The sequence below is a fragment of the Anser anser genome, assembly GCF_964211835.1.
Source record: "Anser anser genome assembly, chromosome: 4".
In the NCBI taxonomy this organism is placed as follows: domain Eukaryota; kingdom Metazoa; phylum Chordata; class Aves; order Anseriformes; family Anatidae; genus Anser; species Anser anser.
In genome coordinates, this window is record NC_139724.1 from 11,538,631 (window position 1) to 11,558,776 (window position 20,146).

The following is a 20,146-nucleotide window of genomic DNA, read 5'->3' on the forward strand; positions in this document are numbered from 1 at the left end:
AGAAAATGCTGGATGACTCCTTGTTTTCTGTGATACGTATACCCACAGATCACGTAAACCTGTGCATGGTAATGCCTTCCTGGGAGTGGGCTCCTGCAATCAGATGCCTGATAGAAATCAGTGTAGCATCATCCCATCAGTTTGTGTGTCCAATCTTTGTATATTTGTCATTAATCTCATCCTCCATGTTGCGTTTTTACCTCATCAGAGGTCAAAGCCTCTTGCAGTCTTCTCTCAGCTTAACCTACAGTCTAACACATTTGTGAAGGTGAACTCTTGTGCCTGAAGAGCCTTGATCTATATAGAGGGATGGACTGGATTTAATGACTACAAGCTCTGCCTTCTTATTAAATTGTATAGAACCCTGCACATATTTTGAATCTTTGGGGTCTTGTCATAGAAAAGTATTCACTAAGACATTATAGAAGAGAGTAAATGCTTTGGAATGGGTAAGTTTTCCTTTTCACAAGAGTAGGAACCAGCATTTGCCTACTTGGTTTTTAGCCAGCAATGTGGCTGAGTAGAACTCTGTATAAGTAGAACATTTAGAAATCTTTGCCAGAGATAAATATTTAAGTAGGAGATGCTGACGCGAATCCAGCTGATACAGCTGTGGGTTTTCTTCCATTCAAGTTGATGGGGTTTATCTTTGTTCTTTTGTGATTTGTTCCTCTCCAGCTACCAATCTGAGAAACTGGGAGGTTTAAACATGATGAGGGCTCTAGGGAAATAAGCAATAGAGTTGTTTTTGCCATTCCTGCTGGGACTACTTCAGTGTTTTTACTCTAATCCTAGTGCTTTGGTAACATAAATAGAGATTATGTGTAAGAGTACAAAAGATGTTAAGCTACAGACTTTCCTTCCCCTTGTGAGCACAGACTGGCAACACCCTGGCCATGAATCTTCCAGATGTAGGAAATCAGGGGAGCATAAAGGAGGTTTCTTTTGGGTGATGTTGGCTGGGTTTCTTTTGAACTACAGTCACTCAGGTAAATAGCAAAGAATTAGCAATGCCTGAGGGAGCAATCTGCAGGGAGGCTTTAGCAGCTGCAGCTCTGCATCTGGTGCATTAAGCAGCACCCATCAGCAGGATTCAATAAAAGCATATTGTAAGAACAAAACATGACTGTGCATTTACTGTAAAGGACATGAAATAGTAGGGTGCAAAACAGCAGACCCCAGGGCTCAGACCTGCATAGCTGAAGGAAGAGAGCAGGCCTGCTTTCCACCCATTGGTAGCAAAGCTAGCAAGGCCTTCTTGTCACACTGAAACTAATGCCAGTTTTGTAGTTTTACTTGGATGAGAAATAGATGTTTAATAGGAGAAACTTGTGTAGTAATATGTAATATACCTCCAAACACAGCATACCAAAAATAGTGTGAGGGTACTGAAATACTAGGGAATTCCTTCTTTCCTCCTTTCAGCATAAATGAGTGGTCACAGAATCACAGAATGTTAGGGATTGGAAGGGACTTTGAAAGATCATCTAGTCCAATCCCCCTGCTGGAGCAGGAACACCCAGATCAGGTCACACAGGAACACATCCAGGCAGGTTTTGAATGTCTCCAGAGAAGGAGACTCCACAGCCTCTCTGGGCAGCCTGTTCCAGTGTCCTTCCACCCTCACTGTGAAAAAGTTTTGTCTCATATTTAAGCAGAACCTCCTAAGTTCCAGTTGGCACCCATTGCCCCTTGTCCTATCATTAGATGTCACTGAGAAGAGCCTGGCTCCGTCCTCCTGACACTAGCCCTTTACATATTTATAAACATTAATAAGGTCACCCCTCAGTCTCCTCTTCTCCAAGCTAAAGAGACCCAACACCCTCAGCCTTTCCTCATACAGGAGATGCTCTGCTCCCTTAATCATCCTCATGGCTCTGCACTGGACTCTCTCAAGCAGTTCCCTGTCCTTCTTGAACTGAGGGGCCCAGAACTGGATGCAATATTCTAGATGTGGTCTCACCTGGGCAGAGTAGAGGGGAAGGAGAACCTCTCTTGACCTGCTAACCACACCCGTTCTGATACACCCCAGGATCCCATTGGCCTTCTTGGCCACAAGGGCACAGTGCTGGCTCTCGGTCATCCTGCTGTCCATCAGGACCCACAGTTCCTCTTCTGTACCCTCATCTCCACAGTTCTTGATTTATAATGTGAACTAAATATTGGCACTTAAAATTAATTGAGTTCACATTTTGTCAAGTAAGAGCAGCTTGTCCTCAAGGCTGATGTGCTGTGGACCTCTCTAAAGTAAAATAGCTTGAAGAGTGAGGAAACTCCTTACGGGAACATATCTAGGGTACACCTCTTGTCTTATCCACATTTCCAGAGCTGCCCAAAGAAAGTGAAAGAACCACCATATCACAGATGACTAAAAATATGCATGTACCATTGCTTCTCAGAGAGGTGAAAGGAAAGGAGAAACCACACTGGGAAAGGGGAGGAAAAGAAGGACAGAGCACAGAATAACCAGACTTGGACAGGAGAAGGTGGAGAGAGGAAAAGATGCATAATGAGTTATTGTTAGCTAGCAAAGCTAAGGATGATTGCAAAAACCTGTTTAATGGAAGAGGCATAAAAGAAGAATCAGGGAAAAACAGGTCCACTGATAAATGAGGGAGATGATCAAATTAACAAGAATTTTGTAATGGCAGGGTTAATGAACTGTTATCTTTTACCAGTCACCCTAAAGAGGAAAAAAAAAAAAAAAAAGTGAAGAAGTATGAGCAATATGCATTATTAAGGACTCAGATAATAGAAATAGTTATAGAAGTAATGGAATAATATTGTAAAATTTTTAGGAGGAGATTTAAGAGACAGGAAAAACAAAGTTGTGTTGAAATCTCCATCTCTCCCATCATTCAAATTTAAGAAACAAAGTGTTCAGGAAAGCTAAGAAAAAATGCTGCAGTGAAAGAGCCTCGTTTAAAGGCTGATGAAGATAACAATGTCCATTAACAGTGAGAGAGTCTTTCCCTGACTTCAACGAGTTTGGGCTCAGACCTGGGCAGGAGAGCAGGTTACGTGTGTGCTCAGTCCTGCAAAGTGGTGAGAACTCTGGACTCTGTCCAAAAAAGCACTTAAATGTGTGATAAATTTTAAGTATAAAAGTTGCTTTCTTATCTGCCATGTGACTCTGAATTTGCTTGTAGTTAAACAAGTGCTTTGTTGAACTTGGGCTTCATTGCCCTGCAGTTTTCAGGGCTGGCCCCATCTGAATTTGATATTCCCACCTTCTGAGCTTTATAGAATGAAATCAGAATGAAATTGTTGGTATCCAGTGCAAGGGAGCTGACGTGTTTTGCGATAAGCCTTTCCCAAAAGGGAAGGAATGAACTAGATCCATAAATACATTGTTACAAGAGAAGAATTCAAATGAAGTTTGTTCATTTTGCAGAGGATTCAACCTTTAAAAAAAAAAAATTCCACGTGTCCGAAGTAGGAAACCATCAGATTCTGATCTAGGAAAAATGCAGGGAAAAAGAAAAAAAAAAAAAGTAATTAGTTCTTGTACTAATACTCTGTAGAATAGCTGCAGTTCTTGACGTACATTATAAGTGAACACTGAAACCACTGTTCCTGGGGGCATAGGTTTATATCTGCCTTAATATAAGAAAATTGCTGATGTTGTTTTTACTCATTGTCACACAGAAAGGTTTCTGCATTCAAATTACAAATGCACAAAACATACAAGAGCAAGAACTACAAGAATGCTTCCTAGCCTGATACTTATTTTATATATAGAACTGACAGAATCATGATTGCTAATTCGGAAGGGAACAATTCCTTAGCTAGGACATTTCTATTCAAATTAATGCAGTCCCACATTCAAAAAGAATTATAAAATTATTAATCTTTCCATATTCCAGTTAGCAGTCATATTTCCTAGAAACTCAACATACAAGTTTAGAAGATATTTATGCACTGCCTGGAAAATGATTTGTATAAATAGTTTTTCTTTTATATATTGTCTTAGAAATAAGACAGCCAGACTTTCTGCCGTTGGCAAGAGGTAATTCAAATCATCACCATCACAGCCCTTCTCATCCAGTTGTGTGCTTATGGAGGAGAAAGTGCACGTAGGCACATTGTGGCCCCAGCAGGTTGAGGCTGCTAGAACTGGTGGGTGTTTTGTCTATGGATCTTGGCTCTTCCTAAAATGTGGGCTTTCCAGTAATGCATTAGAGCTGTTCTTGGTAGGAAGAATGTTGAAAGTTTCCCATGGAAATGAAGTTGTGAACATAGTGGATGCTCTGTGGCTTCTGGCACTGGTGGCTGACAGTCAGCAAATCCCTTCCCTCTGCCACCATCCTCCTGGCCAGAATGGAAAATGGAGACAAATCCCCTTTTCTCCAGCTGTAGTGGTTGTGCTATATGCTTTTTTATTATTATTATTTATTTTTTTCACTCCACAGGTCTATCTGGAAGGACCTGGGTGAATGCCTAGATGTCTCTGGCTTTGTCACTGTGTTGTTGATCTGCTGTGTCACCAGACCTCTGACATCTGTTCAGTGATGAAGGACTACATATATCATACGCTAAGATAAGCCCTCAGTCCTGCAAGACTCTTCCCCTTTCTTTCATTTCCAGTAGCTCATCTCCAAGAGAGAACAACCTTTCTTACTTCCTGTTTTCCATTATTTTAAAGGAAATCTAAGTAGTAATTAGGTTCACTAAAAACATGTACTAAAAGGCAGTCATGCTGAAAAGCAGGAAAACTTGAGCAGCTTTAGCAAAGACCAGGAAGGTATGCAGTTTTTCTGAGCAGTGGGACACTTGTGGAAACAGATTTCATCCTGCAAGAAGTCTCAAGTTAGTTTAATATTAGCTTCACGTGAAATGTGAGCTTTCTGGGAGTGGACAAACGGATATAAGTTATGCAGAGCTTTATACCTGAGCCTTTTTTGAAAATCATCTAATGATTTCAGTCTGCTTGCATGCATTAAGAGTGCTGTAGAACACAAGGTTGTTTCATAACAGTCTAAGAGAAATGGGCTAATTTAGCTCCCTACTATTTCAAATGGGTGATTGTTTTTCAAACACCTGATCATCTAAGGAGCTATTCCTTCCTGCCCAACATGACTTGTATTTTTCAAGCAACCTTCTGATGAAATGATTGTATAGTTTCTCTGTGTGAAATATTAATTCATTTCCACTGTCCTGTCTTCTTTTTTTGTTAGAAGTGCTGTCAAAGAGTAACTCAGAAATTACTTTTCTTTCTAGAGTGACAGAAAGAGCTTTCACCAACACGTACCTGATCATTCTTACCTGATCTGAAAGCAAAGTGACACTAGAAATTTTTAGAATAAAATTTGAAGATGACTTACGTATTACTCTTTTTTTTTTTTTTTTTGGTATGATTCATACTGAATTCACTCACTTAAATTTCTAAAATAACTGATATATATATTGCATGTGCAAATTCATCTTAACTTTCTATTTGAACTCTTATTTTGGTATTCCCCCTGATGACATTTATAATTTCTGTTGTAGACCTTGTTTGATGGTAGTGTGCTTTTAAACATCAACACATACATGATGAATCTGAAGTCTGGGGAGATAGTTCAGATAACATGGTAATATGAATACATGCAATGTGTCTCTCCCACTCATAAAAGCCATTCATTAAAATGTTGTCATCCTTCTCCCCACAATACAGGGCACAGCTTATTTCAACACACCATGAAGATTCAGAGTATTGAAGCTTAAATAGTGCTAAAGCAAGTTCCTAATGTTTCATTTCTAGGTAAAGATTTTCGAAGGTTATAATGGATGCATCTACTAGAACTCCCATCTGCATTTTTGAAACTACCCACATCTAGATATCATCTTCAGGCCTGATTCTAAAAGATTTGAGTCCTCATGCTTTGTAACACACTTGGTAATTTCAAATACTCTTTTATTTCTACTTGACATTAGAGAAACCAAAAGTTTAAGTAATATTCCTCTAACAGAAAAAAGGCAGTATACATCCCGTTTTCCATCTCACTCTTGATGATAATTTTTATGCAGCTAATTTTGATAATCTTGGTTAGGAATTTTATGATTTCAGAATATTTTGAAGGAGTCCTAACTGTGACAGAGCAGAGAATATAAAGGCAAGACCTCTGCAGAGAGATGCTAATAAGACAGCATGTGTAAAACTTACACCTAGAAACTGTATCGATCAGAGAAGATCACCTTAATCATAGATGAAAGAATGCCAATAGTAGTTAAGCACAAAGAATGATTAGTAGAAAGTGGAATGATGCTTATAATATTACATAAATGTATAAACCAAGGGTCTGGAAATTTTACAACAGAAGGATAATAAATACATGAAAGTGGTACCAAACATTTCCAAAAGTACATAACTTAAGAACAATAGTACTGTGATATCATAATTCTTCAGTGTGGTTTTTGAGCCTTTAGGGAAAGACAGAAATAAGGATTGTAATCGTAATGTAATAAAAATTAACTAAAGAAACAGTGAAATGAAGTTACAGGCCAAGATGAGCACACACACTTGTTAACACGTATTGCATAACAGCGGTAAGGATGCATATATAACACAAGATCTCTTCTGTTGCTCTTTTGTTACAAGCCTGAACTAGACTTGGCAAAAGGATGAATATATTATTTGGCAAAGACTTCAGTTAATTCAAAAGCTGTCTTGGCTTCAATATAAGTTACAATAAAACATGCTAATTTTGAAATCCCTAGGGAAGAAATATTCTGGGAAGAATGTTATTTTGCTTGGAAACTTTTTTTCTTTTAAATAAAGAAAACATTTTGTAATTAAAATACTAGAAGATACAGTAACAGCAAACTAGAAAATGAAAGAATAATTGTGTAAGTCATAACTAATTCATTACAAAACGGCATTCCCTTTAATATTTTTAGCATCACTATTGAGAACATGAAAGTTCAGGATAACACCTCTGCTCTCGAGGAGAAGCATACCAATAGGAAGAGGAAGATTAGAGGGCTTTTGGCCATATCAGCTGAAGTGGGTTCTGTTTGCTGAGAAGGCCAGGGTTGCAGAATCAGAAATATCACCAGATGAGTTCTATTTTGTTCTTCTCAGCAAGTGCCTTTCTCTACCTCCACCCCCTTCCCCCAGCCTCTGGTTTAGCTTGTACGGTGGTCTGCTTTCCCTCCCATGCTCTCATTAACAAGATCTTCAGTTCATGCTGGCATCTCTCACTTAGCATAGCTGCTGTCACCAATAATATATTCTCTTTGATTCCATTCCTCACTTTCTTCCCTCCACGGCCATCCAGATGACAACAGGAAATTTGCATTTCTATCTTAAGAGTGTACAACACAGGAACAACGAAGATAATTCATGACACACGCAACTGGGAATGACATCACAAGCAAGTCTTATTTGACATATATGCAGGCATGACTTACAAAGCTCTTTTGGCAAAGCACTGCTCCAAGATCAGTCATACTTCTCATATGATTTTAGCCATTCACCTAGGGCTTTCAAAGCAATCTCTGCATACCTTTAGCAAAAACGCAAAAATCAGTGTATTTCATGCCATCTTACTCCTATCCGCCAGATGGATTAACATGTAAACACACTTTTAAAAATTAAACATTCAAACAGACATTGGAAATGTTAACATATCTGTACAATACATGTTATTGTACACTTCATTGACATCAAAAGTGGTTTCAGGCATGCCTATATTACTCAATATGAGACATTTGTTGATCGGAAAGCTAGTGTTTGGTCTCATTTGGGTTCCTTCATTTTTTCAAGTTAAAACATGTCTTTGTTTTAAAACGCTGCTTGAAATAATATTTTATCTTGGTACATGATTTGGTTCGGAAGACTTTCTGGATGTCACTGTTTGCATCTGAGGGTCTCATCAATCTGCCAACATAAGGCTAAAGCAACCAAAGCATTTAGTCACTACAGGACAGCCACAGGTGTGACTAAAATTAATCTTGTCCTTCTGTTTTTTATGCTTAAGCTGGTGACAGAGCACAAAGCATCTTCAAAGAGTCAAGCCACAATTCCAATGTACATTCTCTGGCAAAAGTTGCTTCTTAGATTATTCAGTAAAACAACAGACTTATCCACATTGTTTCTCTAACATTTGTTGATTAATTTTTAAATAAAGATTTCTAGAATTATGTCTTTATACTTCTCTGACTCAATATAATGGATGACTTGCCAGCAGAAAGGAGTAATGAGTCACAAATGGTGTGACAATAGGGAAAACACGTCAGCTTATGAGAGGATTAAATCTGAGGTGACGCTCTTTGCCAGTGAGGAAGATTTTACAGCAGGTGCAAAGCAAATCAAAAATTATAACCTGATAAAAAAGTTAAAGACAAAACATGTGGCTAATACAGCCACACTTCAGATGTCCAGTATTCAAAAAGTAAAGATCTAGCTCAAACACTGTATATAAATAAATACAGGTGAGTTCAGTGTGAGGAGTAAAATGTAATTGTATCAACACACATAAGACCCCTAAAGGATGACAAATAGAGAACTTCTTTTTGATCACGAACAATTAGCAGCTGGCCGGTGTCCCACAGCACGAAGACTGGCATCTTTTTTTATATTTTATTCTAATGAATGCCACTGTGGAAATAACATTATTATTTATGTAGGCCCCAGTCAAAGACAGCCTTTAATCTTATCAGCAGGAATTTTGACCCCAACATACGGCTGAAGCAAATAGGCTAGTAAGATTAACAAGTGATTAGCTGCTCACAGCCACGGTTTGAGAAAAGCATTTGTGCGTGCAAAGAGCACATTACTGCGTGCTTATGTTCTGGGGACACCCAGCTGAAGCTTTTCTAGTAGCCTTCCTCTGAGAAGGGTGAAGGAGAAAAGGGAAGTATGTGCCCAACTAGGCAGTTTCCCCAGGGACAGTGTAGGCACTTGGGAACGGTGGAAACAGGCAAACAACATGAGCCAAAACAGGATGTTGTTCAAAATTACTTTCTTCTGCCTCTCCCTTTGTTTGCCTTGCAAAGACCAGCTTGGTCATGCTGGTAACTGTTTCAGCGTTTAAGAAAGTGTAGCTCAAGCTATGCAAACTTCACACCATTTTTTGGAAGCTGTGTAGCAGTGCAAAGAAATAACCAAGAAAATAAAATTATGCACTTCCACATTGGATGTGTGTTGTATTTATTGATCTCAACAGGAAACGTGATGAAAAGCAAATGAGAAATGGAAGTGAGGCTACCAACAATACAGTGATTTCTTTTGGTGAAAGGCTACGTGGTCAGCAAAGCTTAGTTTTCCCTTCTGTGTGGCAGGACCTCCTGGAGTGATGTATTTACTTGTAATAGCTTCAAAAATGATCTTGTCTTTAGTACCTGTGCATTGTAAGCTGTGCTACTGTTTTTTTTTGTTTGTTTTTCTTGAAAATGTAGTCCTCCGTATCCACTGTTTGTTTTATTTTACTGCATGGCTACCTTTACCTGACTAAAGGCAAAGGTCTAGCTGAAACAATACTGAAAAAGCTGTGCTCAAATGCTTGTGCTTTCTCTTCAAATTTTTATACTTAAAAACTCTTTTTCCAAATCTCTTTTGTAGCTATTATATTTTTTTGCACAGACATCTAAAGTTCTTAACTTTGACCTTGAAAAATCCTTAGTCTTTTAAGTTTTTGCTCCAATTTTTATGCAAGGAAGAAACAAAATCATTGAAAATAGACGAAAAGCCTTAAATAAAATCATGTGCCTTGCTATTTTAGCCTTCTTATACAGTTCTGCAGTACTATTTGTAGTCTTTCTTCTGCTTTATAAACACGATTACGTTGAGGAAAACTGGAGTGGTTCAGAGAGTTGCTGCCCAATCACTCCATCGGAACACCCCAGCTAAGCAGCTTTTCCTGGCTACATGAAGGCTTTGAGTGCACTTAGAGAAGTTAGCCAGGTTATTCTGAAACACCGTCAGTGGTGATTTAAATTAATTTGGCTGACTGCCTTGAAACAGGCTAAAAAAATTCCCTGAGTCCATCAAGACACACCACGTCTGGGAAGGCTCGCTGCACAGACTGGTAGAACAAGCATCTGTTTAGCTACATCATCACAGAGAGGCAAGTCAAATTACCTTCACAAAGCCATCAGTGTTCCCATGCATACATCCACTCTGAAATAGATTTCTATTGACGTTTTTGTTCTATTTGTCATCAGGGACTCTGTTCTATATGTTAACAGATATAAGTTTGATATATAGCATTTGAAAGAGTTTTCACTGGGTATTATTTATCTCAAGTCAAAGGAACATATTAAATAACCAGCATAGGTACATCCAGGTCCAAGCAACATCTCCTAACGTTAATTACAATCCATAAAAGCCTGTGGCACATATACCAGTCCATAACACAGAATTCATCACAATTTTACTTAATTAAAGATGCCTGTTGATTCTGTATTTTTCCCATGAAAATACACTGAAAAATGTCTTATTTTCTCTTTTTAGACACCTGTAAAATTAATAGGGTAATATTTCCAGTTGCATCATTATCTACGTTATTTAAAACTTAGCTTGTGAACTTGCATAAAATCAGAAGAAAAAAAAAGATACTAGTTGCAGATAAAAATCATTAGAGGACTAGACCCTTACCTGTGGTGAAGATCCAGACCCTACTGATATGATTTGGCAATGTCACCATTTACTTGTCACCGCTTTAAGAACAAGCTAGTCTTCTGCATTGCGTTAAACTGTCCTTCTCAGAGCTTGGTTATGGGGAGACAGATATCCATCAAGTCAAATCTCTTCTGTGATAAACAAAAAAAAAAAAATAAAAAAAAATCAGCTGAGTTTGAAGGCTGAAGTGTTTTGACATTGTATGCATACTTTAATAAAAATAATAAAAAAAAACACTGATTCACAATCCTTAACTCTAAAATACAGTATGTTGTCTTAGCTTTTTGCCCAACACTTGAATACTAAATGATGTTCTCTGTTCTGAAAAGGATAAACTCCCAGTTTTGTCAGTGATGTAAGCAACTGTGTATTCACATCACCTTGAGTGGCTGAAGGTGCACAGAAGCCTTGGCACACCTTCACATATCCTTGCACATTTTACAACAAGTGTTCTTGACACAGAAAGAGCCAGTCACATGCTATAATTACCTAAAGGTGTTTGTGTTTGGCACACAACAAGGTGTTGTGCTTATGTTTCTTAGACCAGCCCAAAGGTACCATTGAATGCATATAGCACCGCAGAAGATATTAATCCCTGTTGTGGAGATGTTAGAATGCATTAAACAGAGTCCTGTACAAAGCCCATGTATGAAGGCAACTTTAACTTAAAACATCTGATCCAACCCCCTTGAAGTACAATTTGGCCTGGAATCAAAAAAACAAGTTCTCCACTACCTGCCTTACTGACCAAGACATTTTACTTGCTGTTTGCAATACCAAACCAATGTCACCTGTACTTTTTTTTTTCTGCCAACAAAGTTATCAAACCGGCTTTGATATTTATTGCTGCTAACATAGAAAATATGAACACCCCACAGCAATTTTTCTATCTCAAATTTAATTTGCAGCACAGGCTGCAAAGCTCACAAAAACATCCTTTTCTTCTTTATAGCAAATTGAATTCCCACTGGATTTCTTGCATTTTCTTTCCTCTTCTCCAGAGAAGTTAATGGGGTGCATCTCCCATTCAAGTTTTTCATTCAGAGCTCCAGCTCTGCCCTGCACTTCTGTTAGGTCTCCTTGAGTAGAGGAAGTTCTGTTCCAAGGTGAATTATCTTCCTTGGAGGATCCTCAAATGGACAAGGAAAAGGGTCCCTCAAAGAGCCTGTGTGTGGAAACCCACATGTACACTCTCTCAAGTGGTTGTCCTGTATATTTGTAAAAGACAAGGATGATGCTGAAGTAAAAGAGCCTTGTAAGGGGAGATTCCTGCTTTCAGCATTGGTAAGAAACACTCAGGACAAGGACTGAAAACACTTTGGGCTTTACTCTGAAAGTTACTAAAAGAAATTGTGGTACATCTGTTCATTTTTGAAATTATTTCAAATGCATATTTTGCTAATAAAATGTTCTACTGTTAATACACATCTTGATGATTCTAAAAACATCCAAATCCTTAGATTCTTTTTTTAAAAAAAGTTCATATTGATCAAAGTGTGGCAAGTATTGCAAGAAGGGTTCATTTTAAATTTTGCAGTGGAATCAGCTTGAAAATTTCAAAGCACATCATGAGATGCTTTGAAAACGTTTCAATCAACCTTCCTACAGCTCAAAACTCCCTCCATTCTGATTTTGCATAAACAAGCTCACCCTGTCCATACTGAAGTTGTAAGGACTACCAATAAAGTGCTTTTTCTTCCTTTTTTTTTTTTTTCAAGTGCAGATATTTCCTAACAAAGCATATTTTACTAATCTGACAAGGTCACATCGATATAAGCATTCCAACATCTGTCAGCCTGTAATGACTTCTGATCAATAATGACATAGCCAGGTTTGAAACTGGCAACCTAGAGGCAAAAGGCTTTGTACCCTGTTACTAATCTCCTGAGCTTTCCAGCCTCCTCTGAGGTGCTGCTTTCTAATGAATACATTCTACATTCAAAATGACAAATGGCTTCAATTAAAGAGAGATCTTTGGGAAAACATTCCCATTGTTGAGCGGGCAACCCTACGGTATTACTCATTTATTCTTTTAGGCCAGTGGAGTTAATATGTCGGCTCTGTAAATTAAATGTTTCTCTGTGACTCATGAAGAAAGATGCCTAGGAGCCACGTCACCCTGGGACACCAGCAGCTCCTCCTGCACTCATGATGAGGTGAGAAACATGGGTTGGACAAGGCTAGGAGAGATGTGTGCCTTCAAGAATGCTGTTATCATTTACAGAAGTGAAGCCGTGCCTCTATAAAGGCATTATACAGCTGTTTCAAGCGTCAGTTATAAAGACAGCAAGGCTTTGCAGACTGCAATAGCAAGGGAACTGAGTGAGCTCAGTCACCAAGGGAGAGTAAGTCAGCTGCTTCGGAGGTGCAGAACTGAGGTAGGAAGGGCAACCCCTGCCAAACTGAGCATTTAAGAAGGAGTTTTGCTTCTTTTTCCCTCACCAGATTATTGTTCCTACTGTTACCTGGTGCTGTGGAACACAAGCTCTTTCTTTCAGCCCTGGTTGCTGGCAACAGATGGAAAGCTAGTGCAGGGCCCAAGTGCACAATAGCCTGCTTTGTGTGCCACGCAGGCCTCCTGGCCACTTCTTCAATGGTGTGCTTTTCAAAGTTAAGCCTTTAATTCAGATATTCAGGGTCCAACCCTGACATTCTGTCTCAGGCCTGAGGTCAGGTGAAAGCTCTGCAGATCACAATATTCCCTGCAGATATACACTGCAGGCAGCCTGGAGTCCACCTGAGCCTAGGAGCAGCAGTTCTGCAAGGAGGTGAAGAAGTAGGAAGAGAAACTATACTGAAAGAATTAAAGATCCTTACCTTGATTTTAAGCAACAAATAAACAAAAATAAAAACACATCATTGTGGTAGGGCAACAGGAAATGCAGCAAAATTTACTGGCTCACATAACTTAAGTGTAAACTTTGCTGCTTAAGCACACTTGAGAGAGCAAAATGGGGGCAGAGGAAGAGACTTTATAGCAATACTGAAGCTTTTGGGCCTGAGCTCTTCATTGCTGAGGCTTATGGAGGATTTGCATCCACAATGCAACCCCCTAAATCCTCACAGTTAGTCAGGCTGTGACCAGTTATCCCAGCATGACCTTGTCCAGCCCCACCAACTTACACCCTACTACTGTCTCACGTGCCATTGGAACAGCTTCACTCAGTGTATGCTGCCCTGAGCTCCATTGTGCAAAGAGGTCTTCATCTTGCTCTTCACCTTCCTTACAAGTGCCTTAGGCTTGCTGTATCAGGTCACCATTTGAATCTTTGCTGGTTTGCAGGCCTATTATCTGTGCATTAAATTTTACTAGTGTCTTAAGCTTAATCATGAGAGGCAAGTTGAGTATAGTTTTAGCATCTGAGCTGTTCTAAAATGGCTCATAACTTCTACTAGCATAAAAGGCACAGACCCAGAAGGCTGTGGGAAAGCAGACCAGAAATTTTAAAGTGGTTAGAAGCTAATCTGGAAGGCTATATTGTCTGTAAAAATAGGACTCTGAGGCAAGAAATAGCATGATAACATTGGGACCTCTTCTATTTGTGATGTTGCAGTGAAATAAAAGCTTTCACTCCCCCTCTCCAAATTGTTGTGAGAGTTTTCTATAATTTGACTTCAGTAAAAGGTCATCCCGGTGACCAGACTCAGCAATTTCCATCTTCCTCTTCTCTTTCAAGTTCAGGGGCTGCCAACTCCATATTCATCTCAGCTCTCTGTAAAGCTTTGAGAGGTCATATTGACAGAGTTCATTTTGTATCAGGGAGTTTTTTACCTAATGAGCTTCAACAGAAACAAATCAGAAATACTAAAAGGACAAAGATGACTCTTGTTGCCAATTGAATATCTGAAAAGGGCCCTGTACAGATGAACTGATGCTGTTCTGCCTGCCTGTTATGTTCATTCCTATAGGAGTATATATACTATATATATATATATAGGATATATATATATATAGGAGTATATATAGTCCCAGAGTATAAAACTACATTATCAGTTCAAGTGGGATCCTGACCAACTGAAATCCTCTAGACCTTCTCACTTGATCATACTCTAAATTCAGAAAAACGAGTATCTACAGGTCTTGTTCATTAGCAGTGATGCCATTAATAAAGAGATTCTTTAAGTGGGAGAGCATTTATGCAAATTGAACGTCTAGAATGACACAAAATTAGGTGTTACAATAGCACATGCTAAGTGTTCAGATATTGCTCTACAGTTTTCATAAATGTGAAATTAACTACCTCAACTTTCACAAGGAAAGCTATAGCTATCATATAATCAAGTGGCAAAAGATTTTAGTATTAAGTAGCGAACAAATAGTAAAAGGCCACACACTTCAGTCCTTTTTTCCCCCCCCCCCCCAGCGTGTCATGCTCTGTGGCTTCTAATTGTAACAAAGTCCAATACACAATAAAGCTTTCCACTAATGATTTAAGATGCAACACAACTGGGGAACAGTTTGACTTTTGGCCTGGCTTCTTGTTTGCGTACAAAGTGATTCTACACCATACCATTGACCTAATACAGGGTGTCCAGCACAGTAAACATCAGCCTCCATTTACAGAAGTCCGTTCAAATGAGAACTTCAGAGGTTCATCCAGCAATCCATTACATCACTCAGTTTAAAATGTCTACCACCTGCAGCACCACAGTAGGCAGATATAAAACCTTGACCTGAACAGGTTTTCTCATTCTGACATTGAAGATCTGGAGCTTAAAAGCTAGCTTAGCAAGCTTTTTTAGTGCTATAATTTATTTTAGCTTTGTTACAAATTTGATTTCCATGATACTTCTCTTCTACTGTTCGAAATGCTGAGGAGTCTGTTCAGATTTACAGTTCACTGATCTGTGCTGAAAGTATCTATCATGATAAGCACAGGAATGAATGGAAGGGAAAATTGTCTATCAGCACTTTCAGAGGGGTGAAGTTCTCAAGAACATCAATCTTGAAAGTTATAAAACAGCTACATTTTGCAAGGGCAGGTCTGAGAACATTTCCCAATCAGCTCTCGTAAATTACACCATACTTGGGTGTATGTCACTATATTGTCATAGACAGAAACAAGGCATCTGCAGAATTTGAGAGTGAGAGAAATGAATGCCAGCGATAAGACAGCAATTCAATGGTAAATGCATTCACTTCCCTTTGGAAGCAACTACACAAAACAATCTGAACTGCAATTCAGAGATGTTGGGATCATCCAGAGGGCTTTAGCCTGAAGAAGCACCAAACAGTGCTACGGTTACTTAAATAGCAGTTCAAACAGAAAAGAGGTTATTTAAAGGCTTAAGGTAATTTAAGGATTTTCTTGATGCTTACACGGATATTGCCATGGCACCTGCTTTATTGTTCACTACTGCTTTTCACATCATTTTTATAAAGATGATTCAAAGCTCTAACCTTAACCTAAACAGAAAAAGGTAAAAACAAACAAAACAACAACAACAAAAAAGCATACTTTATATTAATTGATGCAAACTTTTGCACAAGCTTCAGTCCTATAGTTCTGTTTTGCATGTACTGGTATGGCTAATTGGGTAATTGATACGACCTGGAGTACTAAGACAAAAAGTCACCCTGTTGGCTAGCTTGTCTGTCTCCTTAAATGCATTCTCAGAGTTAGGACTCACAGGACATACTTTTTACAATTCCATTTTATTCTTGTAAGTTCTGCAGAGTTATCTTAGCAAGAGAAGCACAAGGGACTGTCCTGGCTCTGACACTGTGCCAAGCACTGTCTGCAGGATCTTCATCAAGCCCAGCTCTGTACTTCAGCTGCACCTTAGCACCTGGGATCACAATTACTGGCAACAACTGCTGATTTATTTCATTGTTATTATGCTTGGGCATGGTCTCCTCCCATGTCTGTCAGCACTTAACGCACTATAATGGTTAATTGTAATTAGTAAACATCACTATACCTGTGCCAAAAAAAAAAAAAAAGACTTCAGATTCCTGACTGAAACACTAGCAGCATGTACAATTTGGTTTTACTCAGGTGGGTGGGCAGCCGAGTTCCACCACGGCCGCTCTCTCACTCCCCCTCCTCAAAGAGGAGCAGGGAGAAAATACGATGAAAAGGGCTCAAGGGTTGAGATAAGGACAGGGAGATAGCTCAACAATTATCATGACGGGCAAAACAGACTCAGAGTAGGGAGACAGTAAGATGTATTGCCTATTACTAACAAGCTAGAGAAATGAGAAACAAAGGAAAGAAACCAAAAATGCCTTCCCCCCATCCACCCTCTTCCACCTCCTCCCCACAAGCAGCACAGGAAAATGGGGAAATAAGGGCTGTGGTCAGTCTATAGCACTTTTTCTCCACCGCTCCTTCACAGTCACTCTCTTTCCCTGCTCCACACTGGGTCCCTCCCCACAGGATGCCGTCCTTCCCAAACTAATCCTGCAGGGGCTGCCCACAGGCAGCAGCTCTTCAAGAACTGCTCCCACACGGCTCCGTACCACGGGGTCCATCCCCCAGGAGCAAACTGCTCCAGCACGGGTCCCCCACGGGCGGCAGCTCCCCCCAGACCCCTGCTCCTGCGTGGGCTCCTCTCCACGGGCTGCAGCTCCGGCCCGGGGCCTGCTCCTGCGGGGGCTCTCCATGGGCCGCAGCCTCCTCCAGGCCACCTCCACCTGCTCCACCGGGGGCTCCTCCACGGGCTGCAGCGTGGAGATCTGCTCCGTGTGGGACCCATGGGCTGCAGGGGGACAGCCTGCTCCACCAGGGGCCTCTCCACAGGCCGCAGGGGAACTTCTGCTCCAGCACCTGGAGCACCTCTCCCCAACCTTCTTCACTGACCTTGGTGTCTGCAAGGCTGTGTCTCACTCCTCTCACTCTCCCGGCTGCTGTGTGGCAGTGTTTTTTTCCCCCCCTTTCTTAAATCTGCTCTCACAGAAGTACAAACAACACCCCTTATTGGCTCAGCTCTGGTCAGCAGCAGGAACCTTACCTAACATGGGGCAGCTTCTAGATTCTTCGCACAGAAGCCACCCCTATGGCCCCCTGCTACCAAAACCTTGTCAAGTAAACCCACTGCAACATTGAAACATCTCAGGGAGTTAGCTGGGAGAGCTGACACGATGTAATTGTGCTGCCGAAAAGCAGGGCTAATTACCATGGAAAAAACAGGGTCATACTCCAACCACCACATATCTGCTGCTGAAGGCCAGGCAGCCTGTGGCTGACACAGTCAACAGTCAGTCAGTTTTGTGATCAAAACACTCATAAATTAAAGGAGTAGTTGCTATTGTGTAATTAAATTCCCTTATCTTTTTTCTGCTTAGGAAGTAGCTTGGGAAATAGGTGAGGTAAACAAGGACATTACCAGTATCAAGGAACAGCGCCGGGGGGGGGGGGGGGGATGGATGGGAGGGAGGAAGCAAGGTGGCAAGAGCAAAAATGTTGTTTACAACTTGAACATTGTAACTTTCAGTACTTACCATATTTACAGCTGAATCAGAGATGACTGTTCTTTCCCTGCATGATACCCTTGTCTCTAAGTTGGAGAAATGTGGATTTGATGGGTGAACCTCCTGGTGGAGAAGGTGTTGGCTGGATGGTTGCATTCAAAGAATTGTGATCAAAGTCCAGGTGGAGATCAGTAACGAGGGGTCAGTATTGGGACCAGCGCTATTTAACTTCTTTGTCAGTGACTTCGACAATGAAATTGAGTGCACCTGTAGCAAGTATGCTGATGACACCAAGCTGTGTAGTGTGGTCGCCCCACTGTAGGGAAGGGTTGCTATCCAGAGGGACCTGAACAGGCTTGAGAGGTGGGCCTGGGTTCAACCAGGCCAAGTGCAAGGTCCTGCACTGGGGACAGGGCAATCCCAAGTACAAATACAGACCAAATACATAGAGAAATCCAACCACATCCTGGGCTGGATCAACCAACACCTCCAGGTCCTTCCCATCAGGGCTGTTCTCAAACCATTCTCCACCCAGCCTGTATTTGTGTTTGGAATTGCCCTGAGCCAGGTGCAGGACCTTGCACTTGGCCTTGTTGAACTTGATGAGGATTTCACAGGCCCACCACCCAAGCCTGTCCAGGTCACAGTGGTGGAGAACAGCCTCCCCTTTCTGCTACTGCTTCTGGCAAGCTGCAACACTTCTCTATCTGGAGTTCCAGTAGCTACTGGAGGAACCTCTCACAGCCTTGAAAGCCAAGCACTATGTGATAATTGCCTTATGCCTGCTCAAATGTCTAGAGCCGATTGCCCAACATAGTGCCACTCCCCCTCTCTTTAGCCTTATTGATAGGGTAAAAAGAGTGAACCCCTATCTACCGCCTCCTTGTTAAGGCCCACAGTGTGGTGCCCTCAAATAACACCTTTTTTTGTGTAGGTCTAATTGGCCAATATATAGTAGCTTCTATTGGCTCCTTTTGAGTGCTTACACTGCACACTGGGTGTGCATGCATGTAATTTATCATGTCAAACTCATTTTCTTTTACACAGTGTTGCTGCTGCCTTTCTTCTTCCAGAGACTTATTATTCTGCGTGAATTTCCTTTGTAATTAAGTGACATGGTTGCAGTTCTGAGCTTTGTAAACTGACAAAAGGAAAACTGGAATCACTGCTGCCTCAAATTGTTTTGCATTCAGCAGGGTTGCCTACCATTTGCGTAGACCAGCAGATGTCAGCCTAAATTGAAAAATGGAAAAGAAATACTGTATCATAATGTTAGTGTCTCACATGCCAGATGGGAGTCTCACACAAGATGACAGGAGCATTTAGCCAGCAGTGGTTAAAATTCAGTGTTGGAACAAGTATGGTTACACTGCATGCACTGATAGCGTATTTTGATTATAGAACTTAATTGTATCATAGATCAATGATAGTTTAATTTATGAGGATTGATTTGGTTAATTCAAGCAGTTCAAAAGGTACTGTTAAAGCTTCAGTTCATTTAACTGTGTCAGACTTAAGCTTTGCTCGTGCTATCAGAAGATAAATGACTATATATAAATGAATACCTTAACGCTCCCCCCCCCCCCCCCAAACACACAGACACACTTGTATATTTATTTCAGGATCTGTCACTAATGTGAGTTACATTTAAATGCAAAGTGTTGGTGGGACTGGATACAGTGTTGGGCTTTGAATAAGTAAGATCCAGTAAGAAAAAGCATCGCATGATTATTTGCACATGCACACGTACTGATCCTTCTGTCATTTTATTAGTGCCACAGCCCTGAATTTTGTAATAGATAATTGTTGCAGTCTGATTGAACGATAACAGGATAGTCATGAATGTTGTATCAGAATAAAAAAAAGGATGGAGAAACCTATTGAAGACTGGTTTATATAAACCACAGCTTCGCAAGCTGCGGCTGTGGTATGCAAGCCTGACATTCAGTACAAACAAATGTAATCGTAAGTTTCCTTGACTCTCCCAGTACTCCTCTTTGAATGTCCAGATCATAAAGCCAGGGTTTACATGAGAACCTAAACGTTTACTCAAAATTGATACCTCCACCTTCAGCCCTCCTTTCTACCCCTTAATTTTCAGCTAATAGATCTCAGTGTTGGAAACGTAG

At 40.4% G+C, this 20,146-nt stretch overlaps 1 protein-coding gene across 1 annotated transcript in view; it reads right to left on the minus strand.

Moving 5' to 3' along the window:
- CCSER1 (coiled-coil serine rich protein 1) overlaps window positions 1-19,198 on the minus strand; it is a 735,828-nt gene extending 716,630 nt beyond the window's left edge. The window contains exons 1-2 of the mRNA XM_083833058.1: window positions 18,048-19,198; window positions 10,580-10,734 (exon numbers count right to left, since the gene is read on the minus strand). The gene's annotated coding sequence lies outside the window, so the exon portion shown is untranslated. The remainder of the gene's footprint in view (window positions 1-10,579; window positions 10,735-18,047) is intronic.
- Window positions 19,199-20,146: the final 948 nt, after the last annotated feature.